The sequence below is a fragment of the Ochotona curzoniae genome, unplaced genomic scaffold, assembly GCF_017591425.1.
Source record: "Ochotona curzoniae isolate NIBS_2020 unplaced genomic scaffold, NIBS_Ocur_1.0 scaffold_1037, whole genome shotgun sequence".
Taxonomy (NCBI): domain Eukaryota; kingdom Metazoa; phylum Chordata; class Mammalia; order Lagomorpha; family Ochotonidae; genus Ochotona; species Ochotona curzoniae.
This window is the reverse complement of record NW_024467083.1, coordinates 19,669,549-19,697,216: the sequence shown is the minus strand read 5'-3', so window position 1 is coordinate 19,697,216 and position 27,668 is coordinate 19,669,549. Positions and strand designations below refer to the sequence as shown.

Sequence of the window (27,668 nt, the reverse complement as noted above, 5' to 3'; positions counted from 1 at the left end):
TATTTACAGCTGAGTGTGTCCATCCTGACTGATGTCAGGATGAGATAGTATGAGACTCCAATGGAGTTCCTGGCTTCTCATTTGGTTTGGCCAAGTCCTGGCTGTTGCAGCCATTGGAAGTGAACCAGTGGATTGATGATCTCTTTCTCTCTGCTTCTACTGCTCTACCTTTGCAGCTCAAAACCTTGTTCTTCAGAAAATAACCTAACCAGGAAAGCCCAAAAGAACTTAGAAGAGTGGGGCAGGTATTTAACCTGGGGATGAACATATCTAGTCCCCCAGCCCAGTGCTGGGGTTTGATTTCCAGCTCTGACCTCTGCTTCCCGTTTCTGGCTAAGACAGACTCTAGGAGGCATTGGAGAGGGCTTCAGTTATTAGGCTGCTGCAACCATGTTGGGAGACCTGGTTTGCATTCCCAACTCTTACGTTGACCCCAGAAATCTCCAGCATTTTGGGAATGAAAGTGTGATTGCAGGATTTTCTCTCTTTCTGTTGCTTAAACAGACAGATAGACAGACAGATATTCAAAGAAATCAGAATGAGAAACAGTATGATATTTTCTGTTTAAAAACAAGATTTGAGAATGTTTGGGGTAGTGATTAAGATGGGGCACCTGTGTTCCCATCACAGTGTGTGGGATGGCATCCTGGCTCTGTTCCCAATTCCAGTTCCTACTAATGTACATCTTGGGAAGTAGAAGATGATGATTCAGTTAGTTAGGTTCCTGACATTGATGTGGAGGACTAAGATTAAGTTCTTCCCTTTCATCTTTGACATGGACCAGTACCAGATATTGCAGGCATTTGAGAAATGAACTAGTGGATGAGAAAACTGTCTCTTTTTAGGTGTGTTTTTCTGTCTATAAAATAGATAAGGTAGGGCCCAGCATGACAGTCTAGTGGCTAAATCCTCACCTTGCATGCAGCAGTATCAATATGGGCACTGGTTTGTGTCCCAGCTGCTCCACTTCCCATCAAGCTCCCTGCTTATGGCCTAGAAAAGTAGTAGAGAATGGGCCAAAACCCTAGGATCCTGCACTTTTGTGAGAGACTGAAAGAAGCTCCTGGCTTCAGATCAGCTTAGCTCTGACTGTTGAGGCCACTTGGTGAGTAAGCCAGTGGATGGAAGATCTTTTTTGTTTTTTTCTCTGTCTCTACTTCTCTCTGTAAAATCTGCCTTTCCAATAAAAAGAAAATATTTAAAATAATAAATAAGATAAATGAATTTTCAAATAAAAGATTTTCAGTTTGCCATGTATTGTCCCTTTTCTTTGCTTTATTCTTAAAAAAAAAAAAGATTTTCTTTATTCATTTAAAAGAGTGAAAGAGAGGGAGAGAGACAGAGAGAGAGAGAGAGACAGGTTCTCCACATGTTGGTTCATTTGCAAATGGACCAACATTCAGGGCTGATAAAGGCAAAAGCTAGGAATCAGGAGTTTCTTCCAGGTCTTTTACATGGCTGACAGGGCAAAAGTACTTGGTCTTCTGCTTTTTTCTTGCTGCTTTTCCCAGGCCATTAGCTGGATTGAGAGTGGACAAACCAGACCAGAAACTGGTACCCAAATGGGATACAGGTATTGAAGGTGTTGGCCTAATCTGCTTCTCCACATTGCAGGCCACTTTACTCATTCCTGCTCACAGGAAATATGATCTCTTTTCTTCCAGGTGATTGGAAATGTACTGAAGTTGAGATTCATGGGTCACATCGGAGAAGGCTGCTGACATTGCCTCAAACAATACATCCTTGGCCCTTGAGCTAGAACTCCAGCTATTTTTCTCACAGCACAAGAGAGGCTAAATTCCCCCCAAGGAGTGTACAGTGGCAGCTCCCTCTGACTGTCCAGTATGTTTCTCCCAAGATCTTCATTTTGATTCAGATATTGGTAGGGTTTGTCACATGGTTGAGTAGTGGGGCTGGTGCAAAAATCTCCGAGCAGTGAATGTTAATGAAATAAAGATATGGTTTTAAAGGCTGGAAACAAACATACTGCTCCAAACATGGGATTGATTAATTCTATGGATTAATAGGCAGCCGTTACAGTAGGTTAAGTCTTGCCCTTGTCAATGAGATCCATATTGGAGTCTTGATTATAGTCCTAGCCACTCCACTTTTGATCTAGCTTTCTGCTTTGCACTTGGAAAAGCAGCAGAAGATCACTCAAGTACTTGAGCCCTGCCACCCATGTAGGAGACTCCAGTGGAGTTCCTGGCTTCTCGTTTGGTTTGGCCACGTCCTGGCTGTTGCAGCCATTTGGGAAGTGAACCAGTGGATTGATGATCTCTTTCTCTCAATTTGTAACTCTGCCTTTTAAATAAATAAATCTTTTTAAAAAAATAATTAAACAATGTCCATAAAATTACAGGAAAGAAATGCCCTAAAGTAGTCAACAGCTGAGGGCTGAAACTATGGCTAATTTTTTTGTTTCTGATTTTATTTTTATAACAAGTATGTATTGTTTATATAGTCTCCAAAAGCAGTTTGAAATGATGTCTTCTGAAGTCAAGGATATAGACTTCCCTGAGATGATTTTCATGAATCACTCCAGAAAGGATTTTCCAGTATTTACCTGCAGAGCCAGCTGAACAGCAGTGGAAGCCAACAGAGGTAGTGCTTGGAGGGAACTCAATGGGGATTAAAGAGTTCACCTTTATCTAGGTGTGAATCTGGTTTTTCTGATTAGCTGCCAAAGCCTCTTTCACTTGCAGTCAAGCTTTGCGCTTTCCAAGTCATGGCATCTGGTTTTCTGCTTATGTGGGCTAGGGGTGGGGAGCCTGCAGTAGATAAAACCCAAGGCTAAACCCAGCCCCCATGGCAGGGTCAGCCAGCAGGGTGGAGTGAAGCAGAACAGGCTGGAGGCTTGAGAATTCAAATCAACTGGTTTTGTTTCATTCTGTGTTGAAGCACATCCCTAAACTTCTTGGTTTGGATCTAAGAAAGAACCAGACAGTTTGGGGTCCTGTCCTGTCATCACTGGGATCCAAAACAGCCTGTCTCGGGATAATTTCTTTCTTTTTTTTCCCAGAAGATTCTCCTGGTAGTCCTGTCACATTAACACACCTGGATGCATCTTAACCCTTATTCCTTGAATGCATGGATGATTTATCTCTCTGATCTCTTGTTATAGCTTTAAAGTCTTAGAGAAGAACCCTGGATTGTGTAGGCAGATCCCTACAAAATTAGCCCAGCAAGTGTATTCCAAGGACTAGGATGATTCCACTCCTTTCTTACTTAGAAAAGTGCAGATAATAGGAGTCATTTCCAAAGCAACTAGAACAAATGACTGATGGGCTGGTCTCCTGGGATCTTAGCAGGGTCACAGGTTGTTCATGGTTACCGCTAAGGTTGCCTGTGATTTTGGCAGTGGTAGTGGTTGGAGAGGGGTTTGGAGAAGTTAGCTAGTTCCACTATTATAATTCAAGATAAAGTTTTGGGAAAACAAGGCAGGCATTCTAGAAATAGAAAAGCACAAAGAAAAAGTTTCAATTCTGCCCTGGCTCTTGTATCTACTCAGATACACGTAACCAGGAAGAGAATGGCCCTGGAGCGCTATCGTCCCAGGCTCCTGATTAGCTGCTCTGCAATCACTTGAACAAAGAATTCTAAGCTCTAGGACTCAGAGCTTGTAAACAAAAGAGGACAACAGTCAGTGACTAGTCCAGCTGAGTTCTGCGAGGCGGCCCAGTGTTCGTAGCTCCCGAGGGGCCTGGCTTAGCCTGAGTCAGCCAGGGTGTGACAAGCCGAGGCACTGATCTCACCTTCAGAAGTCGACCAAGTTCCCCACCCTTCCACCCACTCAGCTGCTGTCAGCCACCTCTGCCAACTTGTTCATTTGGCTTCTATTTCTCTCTCTCTCTCTGACTCTGGGCAGCCACCTCCTCTTGCTGTTTACCCCCAACACATCCGTTGATCATCAGAGCTGTGTCGTGAAAGTGTGGTGACTCATTTGCTTCTTAGGTATTTTGGGTTGATTACTCTTTAGCCACTTTACTGAGAAGAGCCAAGCAGAGCTAGCACACAGCAGAGAGGAAATGGGGGGTTAGTGTGCAGAAGGGAAAGGGTGAAGCAGCATCTCAGAGCTTCTATGGAGAAGTTCAACAGAGGGACTGTGGTCAAAGAGGGACTGTCGCCAGAGATCTAGGCTATTTCAAAAATTACGTCGGGAAAGGGATAGGGCTTGGACTAAAACGTCTTTGGGAGGCCCAGGCACACACCCCAGTGTTCTCCCATCACAGACAAAGTATGACCAGGAATCCACAAAACCATCACTGCTCTTTGGGAATAGTCATGGGCTACCCTACCCAAGGCATGTTGACTTGGCTAGAGAAAGGTTCGAAGGGTGCAGATCAGGGGCAGTCAAGCACCATGCACAAAGTGCAATGCAAATCATCCACGCAGAGCATCAGCACCTTCCTCACCAGTACGCATGTGCCTTTGGCTCACTGCTCCTGATTGGTGTTGTGACTAATATCTGGCATGCAGTGGCTGCTGTCCTCAGCAGACAGACACTGCTTATGCTGTCAACAATAGACAGCATGTGTGACAGGGCAGACAGAAAACTTGAGATTATATACATCTGAGAGTTTCTCAAAATGTTATTGCTTAGAACTTAATGTTCTTAAATTGTTTTTCCTAAGAACACATAGTCCACAAAGCTTGTGCTTGTGATGGAAGCCTGCCTTGTCTTAGTTCCAATCTGCTTAGACAGAGTATTGAATTACTGCTTGTGACATTTGCCATCCATTTCTAGTGTGGGACTTGTAAGATTAGCACGCCAAGAGTTATTCTTTTCTCATTATGCATTATTTTCTATGATTATATTGGCTACTCTTTTCTAATTATGCATTCTTTAATTCAACAAATATTCCTCCTAAATGCCCGAGGTTGATGTCAGCCTTCCAGGTTCAGAGTTGAAGAACAGAATAGGATCCAGATTTCCCATGCACAATTCCACTCTGACTTCTGAATTCTGGGGAAATAAAGCTCATGAAAATGACTCATTCTAAAACATGGGATCATTGACTTTGGGTTATCTTTTGTTACATGACATATTTAAATAATATCATGTACCTTAGAGCTGTTACTTGCAGACTGGTTTACCAGAAATTGAATGACTTTATAAACCTTTTATTTTAAGATTTATTTATTTTTACTTGAAAAGCAGATTTACAGAAAGAGAGAGAGAGAGAGAGAGAGATTTTCCATTTGCTGATTCATTTCCCAAATGACCATAAATGGCTAAAGTTGAGCCAATCTGAAGCCAGGAGCTTCTTCTGTCTTCTCCACATGGGTGGAGATGCCTAAAGCTTTGGGCCATCCTCTACTGCCCTCCCAGACCAGAAGTAGCAAGCTGGATGGGAAGAAGAGCAGCTGGGACATGAACTGCTCCCATATGGGTTGCCGGTACTGCAAGGTAGAGGACTAGCCTGTTGAGCCACTGCACTGATCCTGAGAAACAATGAAACTTAAAAGAAGAAAAGTGTGTGATGGAAGCCAGGTATTATGATTATAGAACAGAAAGACACAATGGCCTATGCCTTTGGAAGTAGTAGGCCATAGTCTGTGCCTAGACAACCACATAAACCATATTCTCAAAAGAAAAAAATTAGTAAAATTACACATTTGAAATTTTAAATTATTTCTGAGAAAGTCAACTCTGTAGTGCAGTGTGTTAAGACACTACTTGGGATGCCAGCATTCCATGTGTGTGCTGCTTCAAGTCCTGGCTACTCCACTTCCAATCCTGCTCCCTGTTAGTGACCTGGGACAAATCAGTAAAGCATGGCCCAAGTCCTTAGGCCCCTGCACTCACAAGGAAGACCCAGGACCTGGCGCGGTGGCCTAGCACCGAAACTTCTTAAACGTGCCAGAATCCTATATGGATACTGGCTCTAATCCTGGCGGCCCCACTTCCCTCCCAGCTCCCTGCTTGTGGACTGGGAAAGCAATCCAGGATGGCCCAAAGCCTTGGGATCCTGCACCTGCGTGGGAGACCTGGAAGAAACTCCTGGCTCCTGACTTTGGATCAGCGCAGCACTGGCTGTTGCAGTCACTTGGGGAGTGAATCACTGGACCAAAGATCTTTCTCTCCTCCTCTCTGTATATCTGACTGTGCAATAAAAATAAATAAATAAATCTTAAAACAAAACAAGGGAGACCCAGAAGGAACTCCTGGCTCCTGGCTTTGGTCTGGCCCAACTCTGGCTATCAGAGCCATTTGGGTAGTGAACCAGCAGGTAGAATGAGCTCTCCTCTTACTCCTCTCTGTAACTATGCCTGTAAAATCAATACATAAATCTTTCAAAAAAATACATATGCACAGTTGGCTTGCGTTCCTTCTGCTAACACTGGAAGACAAGTTCTGTGAGAGCAGGGACTTTTTTTTCTCTTATTCACAGGCCTCACCTTCAGTGCTCAGAGAGAGCCATAGGCGTGATGGGTAAAGTTGAGATGTGGATAATCTAACATTCCCCTATCAAGAAGATGATTCACAGGAAGACATCCTAGAAAAGCTTTTCACACTGCGCCAGAGCTCACTTCCAGATATGTTCCATCTCCAACCAGCAGCAAGTTGCAAGGAGAAGAATGCATAGACTGTGGAGTAATAAACACTTACACCAGTTAAAATGAATGACTTCAATAGACAAAAGGAATGAGCTAGAATTAAAGTATCAATATAAGTAAAGCAACCAATTGTTGGTATAAGAGGTACACAATGACACAAGAGTCTTGAGAGAGAAGAAATGAATTCATCCAAAAGAATTATCAGAATGCTCATGTGTGAAGTTGCGCTTGATATTTAAACAGGTAGAAATGGAGAGAAGAGCGTCTCAGTGGAGGCTCTCAAGACTCAAGTAGAGGAACAAAACTTTGGGAAAATGTGGCTTATTTTCAGAGGATGTTTAGAAGTTCAATTTTGCTGGATTAAAGATTGAGTACTGAAAAAGGCAGATTGGGAAAAAATCTTGGAGACTTTATTTTATTGAGAATTCAGAGTAGGATGTTTTCCTGACAAGTCTTTTATATATATATATGTTATTTTTTTATTGATTGCATTGCATTATGTGATGCTGCCTCATAGGCTCTGATAAATCTTTTTGTTTTTTTTTTAACTTAAAAATAGAATCTGACTAGGACATCAGAACACTAAAAATAACTATATTAACACTCATTTAAGAGTAATAATAAAATTGATACTCATGTAAGTAAATATAGATATCTAAATACAGTAAAATATAATAGCTTTTCACTGTTGCAACAATTTAATAACAATTTTTACTCCATTTTGAGTATTACATGAAATGCTTTAAAAATATTTATTTACTTGAGAGCAGGAAAAACATAGAGAGAGACAGCACGCACTGGGCTGGGCCAGCTGAATGCAGGGATCAGGAACCCTATGAGAATCTCCCACAGGGGTGGCAGGGCTGACGGCTTGGGCCATCACCTTCTTTCTTAAGGCATGCATTAGCAGGAAGCTAGTACTGGCAGTGGAGCCAGAAGTTAAAGTTAGGCTCACTGATATGGAATGCAGGCATCTTAACAAAGGTTTTCACTGCAGAGCCAAATGTCTGTCTCTAAAACTTGACCTTCATTTTAGGCTCAAAAACTTAGAGGGAATGGGCACCAAACTTGGCCCCTGTGTGAATGGTGATGCTGATCTCTAAAAGACACAGATTTGTGGGGGAAGATAAATTCAATTTTAGACCTGCTATCACCAGGGTGGAGAGAAATTTCAGTAGGGTACATAGATTTTGGGTTGCAGGCTCACATATGTAAAAGGTGGCCTATGGTCCCAGCCTGATGGTTCAGTAGCTAGATCCTTACCTTTAAGTGATGGGATCCCATTTGGATACCAGTTCATATCTTGGCTCCTCTACTTCCCATCCAGATTACTGCTTATGGCCTAGAAAATCATTAGAGGATGGTTTAAAGCCTTGGGACCCTGCACCTGTGTGTGAGACCCAGAAGAAACTCATGGTTCCTGGCTTCAAATTGGCACAGCTTTGACCGTTATGGCTAATTGGGGAGTGAACCAGCAGATGGAATATCTTTCTATCTCTCCTTTTTTCTGTAAATCTGATCTGCCTTTCCCATAAAAATAAATGAATCTTAATAAAAAAAAAAAGTGGGTTGGGCCTGGCATGGTGGTCTAGCAGCTAAAGTTTCACCTCGAATGTGCCAGGATCCCATATTGGCACCATTTCTAATCCTGGCAGCCCTGCTTCCCACCCAGCTCCCTGCCTGTGGCCTGGAAAAGCAGTTAAGGACAGCCCCAAGCCTTGGGACCCTGCAGCTGCATGGGAGACCTGGAAGAAGCTCCTGGCTCCTGGCTTCAGATCAGTGCAGCTCCAGCCGTTGCAGTCACGTGGGGGAGTGAATAATCGGATGGAAGATCTTCCTCTCTGTCTCTTCTCTCTCTATATATATATATGTATATCTGACTTTGCAATAAAAAAAAAAAATCTTAAAAAAAAGATGGTCTAGTGAGTGTGTTTGATTGAAGATCACCAAAGAGAGCTCATAGCCAAAATGGGGAACAAAAGGCTACAGACAGAGCTGCCTCTGACTGATCAAAGGTTAAAAGACGTGAAGAAGGAGAAATGAACAGCATTTCAAAAAACAAAGGAAAGAAATGCTGTGGAGGGAATATTCCACAATACAGATACTCTTGAAAGGCCAAGCGAGGTAAAGTAGGCCACGTGGAGGTAATTAGTGACCTTAGAGAATCATCTTATTGGCCTGAGGAGCATATTTGTCATATTGCAGTGGATTCTTAAGTGGATGCAAGGTGAGGGTGGAGACAACACTAACAGAATTTTAAAAATTGGTTTTGAAGGAGAGATACAGGTTAGACCTGGAAGAGAAGAACAGAAGGATGAAATTTTAAGAGATGGGAAAATGTATATGCTGTTGGGAAAGATCCAGTGAAGGGGACACTGGGAGTAAAGGAGATAAAGATATAAGATAGAGTGAGTTTCCTGAGGCACAGCCAGTGAACTGAAAGGGGTGGATTAGCCTTGACCTGGAGAAAAGTTCATGGAGACAGAGACAAATAAGAAAACATGGAATTCTAGGGGTTTTTCAATGTTGATAATAAAGCTCAGAAGTTCTACCCGAAGGGACTGAATTTTCTAATAATGTAGTTTAAAATCATTTGCTGAAGGGGAAGAAGAAATTGTTGAGGGACTGAAAAAAAAAGGGGGGGAAAATGCATGTGTGAAATAAATGTTGAGCAAATTGGTAGAAGGAGCAGGTTAGCAGTAGCGTGAAGAGCACCTGAAGCTGGAGTAAGTGACTCTCGTGATGGTTTAAAGCAACCTGGTACACATGTGTAGAAGAGAGGACGTCAGCATGGAAAGATGGAACATTACAGAAATGTTGAAAATAAGGAGAAGGAGAATGGGCTGGGGTAGCCTGCCAGAGAGTGTAAGAAGGCAAGACCACTGGCACTGAGGAGTCAAGGAAACGTAAAATTTTGTTACACTGATCAATCCTTCCTTCCTTCCATCCATTCATCCATCTGTCAGGATTTATGTATTCATTTGAGTTTTCAATATGAGTGTTAAATTTTCATGGTCTGCTAGAAGCATAGGAGGTAGAATGAGAGGAACCAGAAAGGAATGCGGAGTGCATGTTACAGTCCTAGGTGAAGGCCAGGACATTTAGAATTGTAGCCAGCTGCAGTGACTCAGGACTGCAGGGCAGTTACCATCACATATGAAATGACTGAAAGAAGGCAGTGATAGGATGTGTCTTCAGAAATCCCACCTACTACTCATTTGTTTGTTCATTAATTCTTTCATCCAGTCCTTTGACAACCAAAAAAAATTTCATTTTGTTTTAAAGATTTATTTATTTTTATTGGAAAAGCAGATGTAGAGAGAGAAGGAGAGACAGAAAGATCTTCCATCCATGGGTTCATTCCCCAAGAGGCCGCAATGGTCAGAACTGAGCTGATCCAAGCCAGGAGCCAGGAGCTTCTCCTGGGTCTCCCACATGGATGCAAGGTCCCAAGGCTTTGGGCTGTCCTCTACTGCTTTCCCAGACCACAAGCAGGGAGCTGAATTGGAAGTAAAGCAGCTGGGACATGAAATGGTACTTATATGGGATACTAGTACCCATGTGCGATCCCAGCACTCATATGGAATCCCAGCGAATGCTAGGCAAGAATTTAGCCATTGAGCCATTGCACTACCCCCACCCCATACTTTTTGAACACTTACTGTATGCCAGACTTCTGTCACTAGAAGTCAACAAGACATCTCAATCCATCACCTGTGAAACATGTAGTTATCTCCTCTAGCTGGCATTTTGAACGTTTTTAAAATCAACCGAGATACTGTGAACACTGATGTTAGTCTGATTGCAGTCATGAGGTAATTGTCACAGTCTACCCAGGCTCCAACTTAGTCATAGCTGCTCATATTGTCATGACTTCAATTGAGATAAGTATACTGTTGGTAATAACACATTGAGCTTAGTTGATATTTAAATTGCAAAAAATTACACTAGGATTTGGCATTGAATTACAAAGCTAGTATATTTGCAGAAGGCATGGAAATACTGGGATGTGAGTTGGTATTACTGAAGCAAATATTTATCATTGGATACAGGATAGTACCTCCCTTTATTATCACAGCACATCAACAGGGACCAAATGTTTCATGGGACCTGAGAAAGAAAGATATGAACAAATAAAATTGGGTGATGTTTTGCTACTGCAATACATTCTGCAGAATGATCCAGGATAAGCTAAGCAATACAATCCAAGGTTGGAGCGATTGTCCTGTATTTCAAAGCACAGGAGGTTGGTGGGACTGATTCCTGGGTCATAGGGTGATAGTGTCATCATTTAGTTGGCCGAGTTTTTCTTTGTTAGTGGTAGGTTATAAAATGGTGTGTCTTAAAAGTGTTTCCGAGTAGATGTTACGTGATAATTCTTGTCCTGAAATGTGTAAACGCTTTCCTTTTTGAGAAACACAGACTATCATAATTGCAAGAATCAATTCCCTCCTTAGTCAATGAGGAAACTAAGTCTCAGGAGGCAGGTGCCTGGTCCAGGGTTAGCACCCTCATCTCCCCACCCTAGCCCAGCATGCCAGAGGCAGAGGGAATGTATTTACTTTAGAGGAAATTATCTTGCTTTGTGTTGAAAGAAGCAAGAATAAGTACAAGTTGTGTAATGGTTCAGTGACCCAGACTCTCCATCAACAATCCTTTGATTAATTGTTATTCTCTGTTGGAAGGACAGTGGACAGCCTCAGTAGTTGCTGATCTTCGCAATGTGCCTCTGATGTGTGTCCATCATCTATATTTTCTTAACTCCTTAGTTACTGGCCTTGCTGGCTCTGTAGTTTGAATACTTCATGAAGCATACACTCTTAGTGTTCCTTTTTATTTTCACATGACATTGACAAGACACACGAGACAGTTTTAAATATATATATGGATAACAATTCACTAGCTTATATGAGTTTTTTGGGCAACATCTAACATTGCTGTTAGTTTTCTCCTAGAACCAGGATCACTGAGGAAAGTAGGTGTCCACAATTGAAAGAGTAGGATTAAAGCAAGAACAGATGTGACATGCGTCCTGATCAACTGCTGAGAGCACCATGAATTGACTTCCTACTTCATCCCTTCTGGTTCTTGCATAGAAGTAGTCTCTGTTTAGCATCCGCAATTCCCAATTTTGGCAGGGAAATACAGTAGAGGGTGTGAGATAATGGTGAAAGATATTTAATTTTTTAAGTTGTGCAGTAGATAGCTGCAAACTTTTGCAGTGAGAGATTTATAGCAAGCAGTTGGAGTTCATCCTCTTATAGTTAGTGTTTTAGCTGAATTACATTAGAACTTGTGGGTTTTTGTCTAGTTTGTAACCAGTGGTGCCTATCTATCTACCTACCTTTGAGGCAGATGACGCCCCAACACACATTCCCTCCTGCCCCTCCAAATATTGTATCATCAGGTTTCCACACCCATGCCTGCAACGGCCAGGAACAAAACTAGAAGCCAGGGACAGAACCCATGTCTCTCACAGACTGGCAAAAAATCAGTAACCTGAGGCATCATTGCTGCCTCCCAAGTTTTGCACTAGCAAGTAGCCTGAGTGAGCATGGAAGCCAGGAATTGAATCCATTCTAATTGGGACACCAGCATGTTAATTGCTGGGCTAAATACCTGCCCTAATTCTTTCTACTCTTTTTTTTTTCCTGTAAGTAACTTGTCCAAGGACATACAGGTTTTTTTTTTAATTCATTGATTATGAAGTTATAAAGTCAAAGTTGAAAGACAGAGAGAGAGAGAGAGAGAGATCACCTGATGATTCACTCATGGCCACAATAGTCAAGGCTGGGCCAGGAGCCAGGAACTTCATCTGGGTTTCTCATATGGGTGGCAGGAGCTCAAGCACTTAGGCCAGTCCATGCCACCCTCCAACGCACACCAGCAGGGAGCTGGATCACGAGTAGAGCAGCCAGGGCTCATGATACTCATATGGGATGCTGGCAGTGCAGGCTACAGCTTAACCAATGAACAATGCTGGCCTATCTTTAAGCATTTCTATTCTAGGGAGTGATAAAGTCTGAATTCTAGTTTTTCTTCAAATTTATCTTCTGGAATCTAATATTAATGTGATGGTATTGACAGGTGGGACCTTAGGCCCAGCACAATAGCCTAGTGGCTAAATCCTCACCTTGCATCTGCCAGGATCTCAAACGGGCACTGTCTTTTCTCCTGGCTGCTCTACATCCCATCCAGCTCCTTACTTGTAGCCTGGAAAAGCAACAGAGGATGACCCTGCACCTTGGCACCCTGCACCTGCGTCTGATGCTACCTTACTCTTGGACATTTCACACTGCAGAACTATAAGCAAGAATTCCATTGCTTGTCAATTACCTAGTTTCAGATTGTTTAAACACTCTATATGAACCAAAACTAATTTTTCTCTGGTGATAAAATTAAATCAAGTACATCTTGTTATCTGTCTTGCCAATCAATTTTATGCACAATTTTCATAGTTAAGATATCCACTGTATATTCAGTGTGTATCTTGTTTTGCTTATCCAGCATTATTATGTGAGCATTTTCTTATTATTAATACTCGTGAGTTTAACTAATAATAACTATCTGGCTGTTTACATACCACCATTGTTACACATTCTTATTTAATAGCAAATTTGCATTTGATTTTTACTTTTTGTCCAGGTTTTTTCTTTTCTTTTCAGGGTTTTACTATTGTAAGTAATGCCAAAGTATACATCTTTCTGCATTAATATTTTTCTGAGTGAGATGTGATACCTGCAGAAATTGTGAAAATATGATTGGTATTTCTTTGAAGTGCTGAAGGGGCTGATGCTGTAATATAGCAGGTAAAAATCGCCACCGTTTGGCACCAACATGTCAATATAGGTGCTGATTCAAGGCCCAGTTACTCCATTTCTGATCCAGCTGTCTGTTAACTGCCTGGGAAAGCAGTAGAGGATGGAGTAAGTGCTTGGGCCCCTGCAGCCACATGGGAGATTCAGAAGAGGTTTTTAGGTTCCTTGGTTTAAACTGGCTGGGTCATTGTGGCCCTTTGGGGAGTGAATTAGTGGGTAGAAGATCTCTGTCTCTCTTCTCTCTCTTTGGAATAACGCTGCTTTCCTAATAAATAAAATAATTATTATTTTTACAAATCACTGAAATGAAATGAGTGAATTAGTGCCTGAAAGTAGCACATCATGTTTAAGTTGACTATGTATATAAAATGGGTTTGTTTAAATAAGCATGAACATGTATTTATCATCATGAAGGAGAACTCCTTATGTCAGAGAAGAATCGGGCACAAGTCGAGCCTCCTGGGATGCAGTCTGCTCCTTCACGTGCTTCTGGGGCAGAGAAAAACACTGGGGAAGAGGAGGAATTGAGGAGGTCAGTGGTGATCGGTACCTGCAACCTGTGCCCTGTGACCAGGACATACAGGCATCTCTGCCAGATCATTTGTGAAAGGCATTCTTTAAAAAATTTTTATTTTAAAGCATATATTTTAAATTTAATTTTTAGTTGTGATTTTTAATGATACTGTTTCATGGGCACAGGGATGACGCTCCACCCCCGTCTCCCATTCCTCCCCTCTACTGTTTTCCCCCATGTGATTGAGTAGTATCATCCTTCAGCAACAGTCACAAGTCCAACATTCTGCTATTTTGTGCTTTGTAGGTATACATAGTGGTAGATAGGCTAGTATCCTATTGTTAAGGAATATGGAACAGTTTCACTGGGAGTCCTCCTTTTATTCTGGACTAGAGATGGATGCTGTAATGTATCTTCACTTCCCGGTATGTTGGTCTCCATTATACAGTTCATCTAAGAGAATATCTGTATATATATGTTTACTTATAAGTCTATTTATCTTGTATTTTGCTTGGAGGTTGCCTTACTTCAGAGAGAACATATGATATTTGTTGCTTTGGGATTGGCTTATTTGTAAAAAGCATTTTTCCAAGTGAAATGACATGTTCCATGAAGGAGGAGTGACTTCCGAATGGCGTGGGTCCTTGGTTCTCTTGCAGTTGTCAAGGACACCAGAAGAACCAAGCTGAAGTCAGAAGACCAGCCTCTGGCCTGGGTGGGAGTAATCCCCTAGCTTGGCACCCAGGATCTTCAAAGGACAATTTGATTAGAAAGCTCTTTGGTCTCAGTTTCTAACACAGCTGTTAGAACACACTCCCTGTAAACAGGAAATGGCTAAGGAAACACAACTGAGTACTTGTTATTTTTATTTTGTAAGAAACTATTAAAAAAACCTGAGCAGAGGGTGGCATTTATCTGGAACATGCAGTTAATAGGCTAGAGCTGTTCCCTGGCAGTGCTATTTTGTATTCCGGCCGATTGTGTGACCACTGCTACTTAACGGAGGTTTAAATATTCCTCAATTAAACTCTAACTCATTTTTGCCTTCCTAAGTGTCTCAGTCAAGGCGCTTTAAGTCACCTAGCTCAGTTTTGATGTCCTAGAAGAAGTGAAGATCACTAAGCCCTGTCCCCAAATCAAGACATGGTTGTGTCTGGAATGTGGACAATTTAGCGCTGATCAAAGGGGAACCATGCAAAATAGAGGATTAGGGAGGTTCCAGCTGGATGAATCAACATCAGAAAAGGGTAAAATTAAGAACTGCTGACTTCTAGAAAAGTCTTAGCTGCCAGGCTGCCATGGTACTCCTCCAATCCTGTGACACACCCCTGCCTTCTCCCCTGTTTGGTCACAAAGACTCATCAAATAGTGGTTGTTTCACTCCTCAGGACCTTTGTCTGTGCTGCACAGCTTCTGGAATGCCTCTGTCCCCCTCTTCATTCAGCAAATTCCTGCTCATCTTGCAAGACTGAACTATTACTTTTGTAGCAGTTACATGAAGATAACATAATGCATTGAGAAGAACTTGGCCTTCAGGTTCCATTTCTTACAAAATGAGAGACCTTGGACAGCTTATCTCTGTGGGTCTGTTTCTTTTCAGTTAGTAGAGTTAACGCCCCACTCATGGGAGTGTGATATTAAGTCACACAACATATAATATGCTCATATAAAAGGCATATATAAATACTTGATAAATGTCAGTTTCTACCCTCTATTCCCATATTCCTCACGTTCCCTGAATTCTCCTGACAGCATCATTTGATTAAAAACTAAGAGTAGGATGAATCTGAGCCTTATTACTGAGTCTGTGGTATCCACATACTGTTGCAATCCTTCCTGTCTAGCTTCAGTTACATGGGTTCCAGATGGGAAAAGACAGGATGAAAGCTACTTATGAAATTTTCAGTTCATTTATTTATTCAACAAAAAGTGTTTGTTTTAAAATCTATCATTTATTGTTTGAAGGGCAGAGAGACAAAGATCTTTAGTATGCTGGTTAGATAACTAAATGCTTTAAATCGCCAAGGCTGAGTCAAGTTGAAACCAAGACTGCAGCTCAGTCTGGGTCTCCCATGTGAATGGCAGTAGTTGTTTCAGCCCAGACCCTCCAATATGAGATGGGAATGTCCTAAATGGTGTCCTAATTGCTGTGCTAAAGCCTCCCTTTCCCCAACATCTACTGAATGACATCAGATGGCAGCTCAGCCTATCGCTCATGTTCTTGATCTGTTTTTCTTCTTTCAGCATAGAATCTCTAGATAAGGTAAGATTTTGACTTCAAAACTATTGACATTTGGGCCAAAGAATTCTTTGTTGTGACGAACTATCTTGTGCATGGAGCTTCCTGGGCCTCTCTACACATCGGGCTGTTGATAACTCCCTGACCCCCAGCTGTGACAATCAGAGGTACCCCAGACATTGGCTACCTCTGGTTGAGAAAGATTACCACCCAACTTTCTTGCCTGAGTTGTTTTCTCTCCAGCTTTGACATTCAGCCTCTACTGGCTCCTTTCCTTATGAAACATGCTAATTTTTCCAGTCTCTAAAGCTAAAACAGATCAATTAACCACAAACAGGGTTTCTTGCTTCTTGGTCAAGCTCTCTGAAAGCAGGGCTTGCCTTTCCTGCAAATTTTCTTCCGTTTTGTACCTGCTGCAGAGAGGGAGGCTCCTGCCATCCCTCTTCAGCAAAGTCCCCTGGCAAAGCGCCCACAGATGATGGCAAAGCCCCACGACTTCTTTGCCATGCTCACCTTGATGGGGCTCTGATGACCTGGGACCCTTCTTTACAAACCGTAGCAGGATCTCCTGTGCTCTGCCTCTGAAGTCCTGCCATTTCCCAGAGTTTTATGCTCGGATCTCCTCTCTTGTCTCTTCCTGGGGCAGATGGAGTTATTCTTCTAGCTTTCATTCTTAAAAATGTATATATTTGGATGAGCTCTTCTATTCACTGGTTCACTCCTCAAGTGCCTGCAACACCCAGGGGCACAGAACCCCCTCAAGGTCTCCAATGTAGGAGGGAGCACTTAAGCCATCATCTGCAGCCTCTCAGGGTGTGTATTAAGAGGTAGCTGAATCAGAAGCAGAGCCGATTCAAACTCAAGCATTCCAATACTGGATGCATGCATTGCAAACAGCAATTGAATGCACACATTGTAACCACTGCATCAAGCTCCTGCCCAACCTCATCTGCCCAGGGAAGCACAGTGAGAACCTCTGGCTCTGGTGATACCAACTTGGTCCCCCAGTGAAGATGTTTCTCTGGGCTACCTGCTGATGTCAGGCTGAGTCTGCTTCAATCCCTCCACAGGTGCTTCTTATGCCTCGAGGCTGTGGGACCACAGCAAGCAATGAACCTTACAGTTTTATTTATTAAAATAAAAAGTTAGGTACCAAGAGATCTATTGAATGAAAAGGTTTTACTGAGCCATTGCAGCATACAGGGCAAAATATAAGACATTTGCTGGGACAAATTTCCTATGCCATCAACTCACTAGCAAGGTCACAGAGCCAGGGTATTTTATAGTGAAAATTTAGGGAGAAGAAAATAAACAATGCTCACCTTGACCTTGTGCTGGCTAGAGGAAAAAGGGGTGGTCCTGGAGGACAGCTCGTGGGGCGTGCGTGCTGCTTCCAGGGGGCTCTGTGTGCCTTGCAATGGCTTATCTTCAGCACAAAGAAAAGGAATGTGGAACAATCTTCTCTTTGTTGCCTTAATCCTCTAAAACTCCTCTTTTTATTACCCCATTCTTTCATCTTCTGGCCCCTCGCTTATGTCATCCCAGAATTCTTTCCTTATCATTGCAAATGAGATAAACTCCATGAAGTACTTGGCAGGTGTAGTGATTCAGTACATGTTAGCTCCCTTTCCCTGTGTGACATGATACAAAATATATTTATTTGGTCTTTGTCCCCAGGTTTTTATCCTGAAACTCCTAAAGCCCCTGAACTGTCCTGAGCAATAGGATCACTTTTTATTTTTTAAAATGAGCCCCTTTGATAACTCCTGGTTTTAGACTAAGGAGATGGTTGAAGGTAGGACCCCCTTGAGAGCCTTGGAATGGACCAGTCATCAGAAAGATCCTGTGATTAGAGGATTAGAGGTTGGAATTTTCAGACCCACCCACTGACCTCTGCCAAGGAGAATCATTGGGGCTGGAAATCAAGCTCCGGGAACTCTGGAACCACCACATTTGATGAGCCTCTATCTGCTAAACATGTGGAGGTGTTGGGAAGCTGTGGTTTCAGAGATGCTCTAAATATTTACCCATATCTTCTCGCAATTATCCTTCCATCTGGTGACTCATCTTTCTTCTCTTCCTTCCTCCTTCCTCTTCTACTCTTTCTCCTGCTCCTCCTTCTCCTTCCTATTCTTCTTTAAAGATTTATTTATTTTTATTGGAAAGATAGATTTACAGAGATAAGGTGAGACAGAGTGAAAGATCTTTCATCTGCTGGCCAGAACTGAGCCCACTGGAAGCCAGAAACCAGGAACCTCTTCTGGGTGCACTGTCCCAAGGCTTTGGGCCTTCCTCTAATGCTTTCCCAAGCCACAAACAGGGAGCTGGATGGAAAGCGGAGCATGTGGGACGTGAACTGGCACCCATAAGGGATCCTTGCATATGCAAGTTGAGGATTTAGCCACTGAGTCATTGCACTGGACCCATATTTATTCTCAAGTGTTACCAAAAATAAACTGGCAAAACAAATGTTTTCCTTAGTTCTGCGAGCTCTTCTATCAAATTAATTAAACCCAAGGAAGGGAGGAATCCTGGGTTATAAGTAAAGATAGCAGTGGTTCTGGCTGGTGATTGGCACCTGAAGGATGGTGGGGGAGGGGAGGCAGTCTTAGGAGGAAGAACCCACATCTGTAGGATATGACACTGTCTCCAGGAAGATAGTGAGGAATCCAATCATAGGATACCAAGTTGGCTGGAGCTTGCTTGGTGGGTAACCAACCACCTCCTCCTCCCCACTCTTATCTAGTCACAGAATTGTTCTTGCTGAAAATTGGGATTAGAGAGTAGGAAAAAAGTTTATTCCCCTGATATGCTGTCTTGTTTTCTCAGAACAATGGATGCACTCTTGAGCATTAAGAGGTGTGCCCTGTGGGGCCTACTTTGTGGTTAGCAGGTGAAATCTCTGCTTATAATGTTGCCATTCCATATGGACACCAGATTGTATTCTAGGTGTCCAATTTCTGATTCAGTTCCCTGTTAATGACCTGATAAAACTAGGAGAAGATGGTCTAAGTGTTTGGTCCCATGCCATCCATGACAGGAACTTAGAAGAAACTTCTGAATTCTGGCATAAGCTTGACCCTGTCAGTTGAATCCATTTGGGAAGTGAACCAGTGGATGGAAGATCTCTCTCCCTTTCTTTCTCTCCCTCTCCTTCTATAACTCTGACTTTTGAATTAATAAATATTTTTTTAAAGGAGATGTGTATTGGTAGTAGTTTTTAAGTGATTTCTGCCACCTCATGTTCTTTAATTATTTTTGCTATTGAAGACAAACTATTTGTGCAACTAGAAAAAAAAAGTTTCATCAAAACAATTATCCACATACACCTGACCATGCCATTCCCTCTGTTGTCTATTTATTGCCTTCATGGTCAAGTCCAGATCTTTTAAGTGTGACTTACAAGAGCTTCTGTGTTTTTGCTTTGATCTAGTGATTTAACTGTTTCTCCTGGTCTGCCACCTCCCCCACACATCCCACACTGGCAACTGTAAACGTCTCCCAGAGCCCTGAGCAAACCATGCTATTGCTTATTTCAGGAGAGGAGTCTAGGCTTAGAACCCCTTATGCCTGCCCTTCCATCCAGTGCCCACACTGGACAAGTATACACTCAGACCCACATTCCCAGATACCTGGCCAATTGCCATTTCCCAGAACTCAGTCCCATCACATCCTCTCTGAACCCACTTTTTATCAAAGTTTCCCAACTCAAAGTAAACATGCTCTGCTTTGTTGCCCTTTGCCCAGGGAAGCCTTTTGTCAGAGTGCCTAGGATGCTGGAGTGCATTTATTTCTCATGTCTTCTTGTCTCTCTCCTTAAGGACAAGGATTGGTTCTTTTATTTGGCATATTGGGGATGTTCAATCAAACATTAACCAGTTCAGTAGATTTCAAGATGGGAGGAGAGAAGAGAAACAGGACTAGAACCTCTACCTGCCTTGGTGTGGCCTGCTTCTGCATCCTAGAAAGAAATGTGATGAAGTAGGTGACGGCTCCCCAGGGCACTGGAGGCAAAGGGCTAGGTCTGCTCCAGACCCGGCATGTCGCCCAGGCTTCAGCCTGGAACAGGAGGGGCCACAGGAGCCAGTTAGGTCTCCTGCTGGCAGGATTCCAGCTGACCAATGGCACACCTGGACAGACATTCCTTACATAATTGGGGCATAGACAACCCCTTTGCCAGCCTCACATGTCTAGAGGAGTATAAAACTCCTTAACACATATCTCAACTGCTCTTTTTCACCTTCTTCCTCTTCCCTCTGCACTGCGTGAAGGGGGCCCAGGAACGAATTTTCCAATAAAGCTTCCGTTACAACTATGGACAACTTGCTGATTTTATTTGACCAGTGGGCGGGTGGTTGGCGGTCATCATTTATAGTAGGGGAGAGGAAAGAGAAATCTTAGCAGTGAAAATCAAGCGCCATGCAGGCTTTATCTCTCACTTAATCTGTGATTTACTTGCAAAGAAATAATATTACCTTTAAAAAAATATAGGAAATTGAGACTCCAGAAAGGACAAGTGACTTAACCAAGGTGAAGCAGCTAGTCAGCTCCCCAAGTATATATTCCTAATCCAAATACAATAATGTATTTGATCCTGCAGTTTCAATGAAGCCTTCAAAATCTGCCAAGGAAGAAATTGCCCTCATGCATCATCACGACTACTTAACTCACAAGAAACCCAGGTTCTCACAAAAGGGTATCCTGATGTCAATTGATTAATCTGAGTTTTATTACCCTGAAGTTTTTAACATTTTTTTTCTGGATTCATTCTCCAGTTCTAGAAAAACACTGAAAAACATGAACTTCCCACATGCAGAGTCCATATCTGATTGTCCTACAGGAATATCCTAAGATTCAGAGACAGAGGAAATCTAACCTGGGTTGGATCTGTCTGGGAGAGTTCTCTGCTTGGAGTATGGTGAGGTTCCTGGTGAAGCTGGGTGGGGTTGGCTGTCTGGGAGGGATCTGTGCTTGAAGCCTAGTGAGGGCCCTAGTGATGCAGATCTGAGGACGCCAGGAAGGATGGCCAGTTTAGTTCAACCCAAGGTTGCGTGTGCTTCCATAGCCCCTTTTCCCAAAGTGCTGGCTGCAAGCCCACTTGGAGGCTCCCTCCTGGCAGCTTTGCTGATGGCTCTGGAGTCTGACTGAGGTCAGGTGGCCTCCCAGCTGGCACCAACACCCGTTACACACTCCAGAGATAAGGAAATCAAACATTAAATGGCTGGAGCAAACAGGGCCATAAACACACCCACCCCTCCCCCCTGCTCCTAGGGCCTAAGCCCTCCAAAAGAGCAGCAACATGCCACTCCTGGCTCTATTTGGATAGTAGACAAGAGAACTGAATACAGCCTGGCTTGGCCTCTTTAAGGTTACTTTAGCCCAGAGGGTTTGCCTCCAAAGAATGTTTTCATTTACCCCTGGCTGACTCAAGTGCCTTTCTTTCTTTCTTCAGGAATCCTGTTTCAAATAACTTCACCTGCTTGCTTGAGCTCCTTAATCTTTTGGCCCCATATTCTAGAATTTGAATACACACACACACACACACACACTCTTAAGTGGCATGTTATATATACATGCATAACAAATTCAGTTTAGGGAGCATTTTCTAGCCACTAGATGTATTTAATTTTGTATCTCATGTACTCAGCTGATTCAAAACTTCCCTTGGGACTCAACAAGTCATCTCTTCAGTGATGCCTTATGCGATCTTGTGAACATCAGTTGAGAATCAACTGGGAGCTTGCTAGAAATACAGACCTTCTGGCCTCACACTAGATTTGCTGAATCAGAATCTATATTGTAACAGGATATGTGGGTGATTCACAGGCACCTTACCATTTAATGGGTCCTGGACTAGAATGCTGTTGACTAATACCTACTCCTTTTGTGTTCCCAGTTGTGGTGAAGAGTACAAGGCAGGTTCAGTTCTCTCCATCGCTCAAGACCCTCACATGCAGACAGTACTTACTGATCCCTTTTGCATGTTTTTGTATATACTGCAGGCTTTAAGTGCCCTTCTCTGATTTTTTTAAAAAAAAGGTTTATTTTAAAAGATTTATTTATTTTATTGCAAAGTCAGATGTACAGAGAGGAGCAGAGACAGAGAGGAATATCTTCTATCCATTGCTTCGCTCCTCAAGTAGCCACAAATGGCCAGAGCTGAGCCGATCCAAAGCCAGGAGCCAGGAGCTTCTTCTGGGTCTCCCATGCTTTGGGCCATCCTTGATTGCTTTCCCAGGCCATAACCAGGGAGCTGGATGGGAAGAGGAGCAGCTGGGATACAAACCAGCACCCATGTGGGATCCCGGCACAAGCAAGGTGAGGACTTTAGCCATTAAGTTACCATGCTGGACCCTCTTTATTCATTTTAAAGAGAGTGTGGGCAGAGGTGGAAAGAGAGAAAGATAAATAGATGATTGACTGATTGATTGATTGATTGACAGGGAAAGAATCTTTCATATGCTCAGTCATTCCTGAAATGGCCCAATGGCCAGCACTGGGCTGGTCCAAAGCTGGGTCCAAAGCCAAGAGCTTCTTCTGAGTCTCTCATGTGAGTGCAGGGACCCCAATGCCTTGGGCCATCCTCTGCTGCCTTCTGAGGCTATTAGCAGCGAGCTGGTGCTGCAGGGAAGGATTGGTTTGCTACGCCAAGGCACTGGCCCCTATCTAAGTAGCATCTTGACCACTGAACCAAATCAACCCCAAGGAATTTATTTGTTTAGTCATTATTTTCTTTTATTAGACACCTACTATATGCCATGCATTGCAGTGCACGAGAGTGTAGAAATTGGTGTTTGGTAGATTTAAGAACATTTTTGGAGTTTACGAGCTTATTTCACTCATTGTTACGGAGATCCATTTTGTGTAGCTATATGTCATGCTTTCTATGCTTTTCAGGAGGGTAGTATAGCAGGGTCAACTTTCAAACAAAACTAGATTCTGAATCTGTCTTCATATAACTCTGAGTTATATTATTTTGGGTGAGTCCCACAGCTATTTCTGAGAGTGATTAGCTCATCCTAATATGACTGGCTCTTTCCTATTACTAGTCAAAATTCTGTATCCTAGGAATTCCTTTATTCCTAGGTAAAATATAAGAGTGGGTCCCCCACCAGTTCCTGACTAGAGCCGGGATAGGATAGAAGATGAGGAATCTATCAGACATCCACAGGATGGGCCTGTTTTCAGATCTGCATCAATTGCCAGGATGGAAAAACTGCAGTATATCCCCGTACTGTCTCTATTGCTGAGATAGAAATAGCCTGACTCGGCCCATTGCCTGTAAAGGTAGGAACTGAATCAGGGGATAAAAAGAGCCTCTAGAGTGCAGCCCATTCTCAAACTCCGCACGAATAAGATGATGTCTTGAGTCAGGGATTCCCAAGTTCCAAACACCCAGCCATGTTTCCTAAAATGATCCCAGCCACAGTGAAGAACAGGGAGAAACTCTTACAGTGGAAAGTAGTGGGGCAGCCCAGGCAGTCCTCTCCGAGTCTGCTGTGTTGGAGCTGTTGCTCTTTAATGCAAAGCACGTGGCACTGTGAAAGGCAGCCAAAGCCCATATGATTGGTGACAGCAGCATGGCTCTGCTGACCTGCTCCGACACTTTCCAGGGCTGATGCATGGAAACACTCTTGTCATTTATCTGCGGCGTGTTCCAGAGTAGCTTTTGACTAGCTCCTGCCCAGAAAAATGGCAGGGTTCATCTGCAAAGGTGTCGTGTACATCAACCCCATCTCTTGCTTTTTGTGGTTCTGTTAACTTCTTCTGTGAGGGGCTGGGGTACCAGCATTTGTGAGGGAGCTTCATATTTCACTACCTCACTGAAAGCTCTCAAACAAGGAATTTAGTTTCTTAATGAACAAACAGCAAAAATGTATGACACTTTGTTCGTTCTTTCTGCCAGCTCAGGGTTTGTGCATGGAAGTGGCCATACGTTGTCTGGGCAGAATGCTTGTCACAAAATCATGAGTGCTTTACCATCTTTCTCATCTCAAAGACAGGGCATTTCTTAGCAATCTTCAGACTCTTATGATGCTTTCTGCGTTTCACATTCATCAAGGCATTACCGTGCTTAATTAGCAATCTACAATGGACAGCTGTGCTCCAATAAAATGTACATTTGTTTTTATGAATCATAGAGTTCCTGAAATCCCTAGGATTTCCTAAGCACCAGGATTGTCTTCTGTTATTCATAAAGAACACTTTCAACCATACCTGCTCGTGCTAATGAGGAGACTAGGGTTGGAATCCCTAAGTTCGTTCCAAGGTGGGTGCTTGTCATCAGAAAGACCCTGGGAGGGGACAGAAGAAATGAATCACAAAAGCTCCTGAGCTATGGGACTTGGGAGCTTCTAGAAAAGTGATCATACTAGGGCCCGGCGCGGTGGCGCAAGTGGTTAAAGGTCCTCGCCTTGCACGCCCGGGATCCCATATGGGCGCCGGTTCTAATCCTGGCAGCCCCGCTTCCAGCTCCCTGCCTGTGGCCCCGGAAGGCAGTTGAGGATGGCCCAAAGCTTTGGGACCCTGCACCCGTGTGGGAGACCTGGAAGAGGCTCCTGGCTTCGGATCGGCATAGTATCAGCCCGTTGCGCTCACTTGGGGAGTGAATCATCGGACGGAAGATCTTCCTCTCTGTCTCTCCTCTCTCTGTATATCCACCTTTCCAATGAAAAAATAATAAAAATAAATCTTTAAAAAAGAAAAGTGATCATACTGCTGTGCTGGGAGGGCCAGACACCTGGGCATAGTGAGGACACTCTGCTGTGGTCCCGGCTCAGGGCAGCTCTTCCAGTTCTGAGTTACATGTTTCTAAAATGAACTAGTAAATGCAAGCAGAGTGTTTTCCTGAATATTATGAGTCATTCTAGAAAGTCACAGGACTTATTAAGGAGTTCCAGGAACTTCTGTATCTGTAGTCAGCCAGGTAGAAACATAGTGGCTTAGATACTTAGAGTGGGTCAATCTTGTGGGACAGGGGCCTTAACCTCTGGTTACGGTCTATGCCCTACTCCTGTAGCCCACAGTGGAATTGAATTGATAGACACCTTGTTGGTGTCGGAACATTGGAGAACTAGTATAAACTTCTCTCCCTACCTCCTTCTCCCCCAACATCTGGTATTAGCAACCATCCTTCAATAATGCACGACATGCTAAGGACCAAGAAAACCTAGATAAAGTAAAATGTGGGTGCTCATTCAGAGTTTTCCATCAATTGTTGGCAGTTTAAATGCATATGAAAATGATTTCTAATTCAAAGTCAGGTTTGTTTTTTTTTTAAGATTTACTTTTATTATTTTTTATTGGGAAGGCGGATATACAGAGAGGAAGATCTTCCGTCCGATGATTCACTCCCCAAGTGAGCACAATGGCCAATGCTATGCCGATACAAAGCCAGGAGCCTCTTCCAGGTCTCCCACGCGGGTGCAGGGTCCCAAAGCTTTGGGCCGTCCTCGACTGCTTTCCCAGGCCACAGGCAGGGAGCTGGATGGGAAGTGGGGCTGCCGGGATTAGAACCGGCGCCCATATGGGATCCCGGGCGTGCAAGGCGAGGACGTTAACCACTGCGCCACCACACCGGGCCCAAAGTCAGTTTTTAAAACTGAAAAAAATTTTTTGATAAAGAATTATTTTTATTTTTTATTATGTTTACATTGTTGATCAAGATGGGAAAGACTGAGGGTTAGGGGAAAGTGGGTGTGATCATTGTTTTCAAATTTTCCATTTCTTCTTCCTGTATCTGGGAGAAAGGGAGAGACAAGGGGAAAAGCCATACCCAGCCTCCCAACCACTCCTGTACTGGGGGTTGAGGAACTGCCTCCTAATGCCAACCTAGGGTCCTGATGTAGTGCACACTCTGAGGGTTCTGTCCAAGTAGTTTTGATAGTTCTGAAATGTTGTCGATTTCACTGATGGAAGGATTAGGAAACCCTTCCCATGTCCATTGTCTGGCACAGTAGATTTTAGAGTCTTCATTTGCCCGAATTTTTGCTGTCATTTTTTGGCTGGGATAGTTTAATTTTCTCTATTCTCCTTCATTTGCTGTGGCACCAGATGTTCTGTGCAGGTTCCAATGGACTGCCATATCCTCCATGTGTATCTGGGTCTGCTGTCCACTGCTCTGTCTCCCCCACAGAGGAGGACAAGCCCTCTCAGGTGGGCCCAAGGACCCAGGTCAGGCATCTCACACCCCACCGTTCATCCAGCCCCCCAGTGCTCACAGACCTGGCACCCACCACACATGCAGGCTAAAGTACATGAGCCAGGCGACCTGGGCCCCACGAGATCAAAATCAAGAAGTAGAGTACCCCATGAGGGTTCCATTTGATACTCAAATGCCTTTTAGCTTCAATGCAGTCTCACTCTGGGGTCTAGGGCAGGCAGAAACAAGAAGCAAGAGGCAAGACCTATTCAAAATTAACAACAAGGGTTAGGGCTGAGGGGGGATGCTGCGCTGTGCCATACTAGGCTAATCCTCTGCCTGCCAACATCCTATATGGTTTATGGTTGCCTGTGTGATTCCCAGCTGCTCCACTTCTGATCCAGATCCCTACTTATGACCTGGGAAAGCAGTGGAGGATGACTCAAGGCCTTGTGCTTCTGCACCACATGGGACATCCTGTAAAAGCTCTTGGCTTCCAGCTTCCGACTGGCCCAGCTCTGGCTGCTGTGGCTATGTGAGGATAGAAGACTTCTTTCTTTGTCTCTCTTTCCCTTTGTCTCTCTGTAACTCTGGATACCAAGTTAAAAAAAAAAAATCTCAAAAAAAAAAAAAAAAGGATTGGTTCCTGCTATTCCTGTAACATCCGAGGCTTGGTGTAGAGAGAGGACTGCCCTAGTGTTTAGTGTTCATCTGCAAAGCTGGCACAGCTGCAGGAGCTGGTGCTTATGAGTTGCTCATGAAGCATTTGAGATCCCAATGCAAGATAAGTTAGCATTATTTACATGTCCCCTGGGAGATTAGGAAGTCTTAGGACACAGCTCTCAGCAATTTCCTCCCTCCTGACATCTTTTACTCTTTTTTTCCCTTTTCTTCTTGTCCAAGCAGAATGAAGAAACACCACAGAGGAGCTATCTCTAACTGAGGAGACGTTTAAAGATTTCTTGTCCTCCACCTGGAAACACCAGCATCCTGCATGGGTACCCATTCGTGTCTCAGCTGCTCTATTCCACATCCAGTTCTCTGCTTGTGACCTGAGAAAGCAGAAGGAGATGGCCCAATTCCTTGGGTCCCTACAACTGCATGTAAGACATGGAAGAAGCTTCATGGCTCTTGGCTTTGGATTGGCTCAGCTCTGGCTGTTGCAACCATTTGGGGTGTGAACCAACCAGGTGGATCTCTCTGTGTCTCTACTTCTCTCTGTAAATCTGCTTTTCAAGTACAGTAAATCTTAAAAAAAATATTTCTTGTTAATCAGAACATGTTAGTGAGCCCTCTAGATTCCCAAACACATTCATGGCTCCTCAGATGCTAAAGAGCCTTCTGAGCAGGTAGTGTTGCTGCTTGGACAACTCAGGATGAGAAGACTTCCAGGAG

At 43.4% G+C, this 27,668-nt stretch overlaps 1 long non-coding RNA gene across 1 annotated transcript; it reads left to right on the top strand.

The window, feature by feature from the left end:
• The first annotated feature begins 1,562 nt into the window (after positions 1 to 1,562).
• On the top strand, positions 1,563 to 27,324 carry LOC121168693. The gene is made up of 3 exons (XR_005885740.1): positions 1,563 to 1,842; positions 2,475 to 2,604; positions 27,180 to 27,324. It is a non-coding gene; the product is annotated as an uncharacterized LOC121168693 (long non-coding RNA).
• The last annotated feature ends 344 nt before the right edge of the window (positions 27,325 to 27,668 follow it).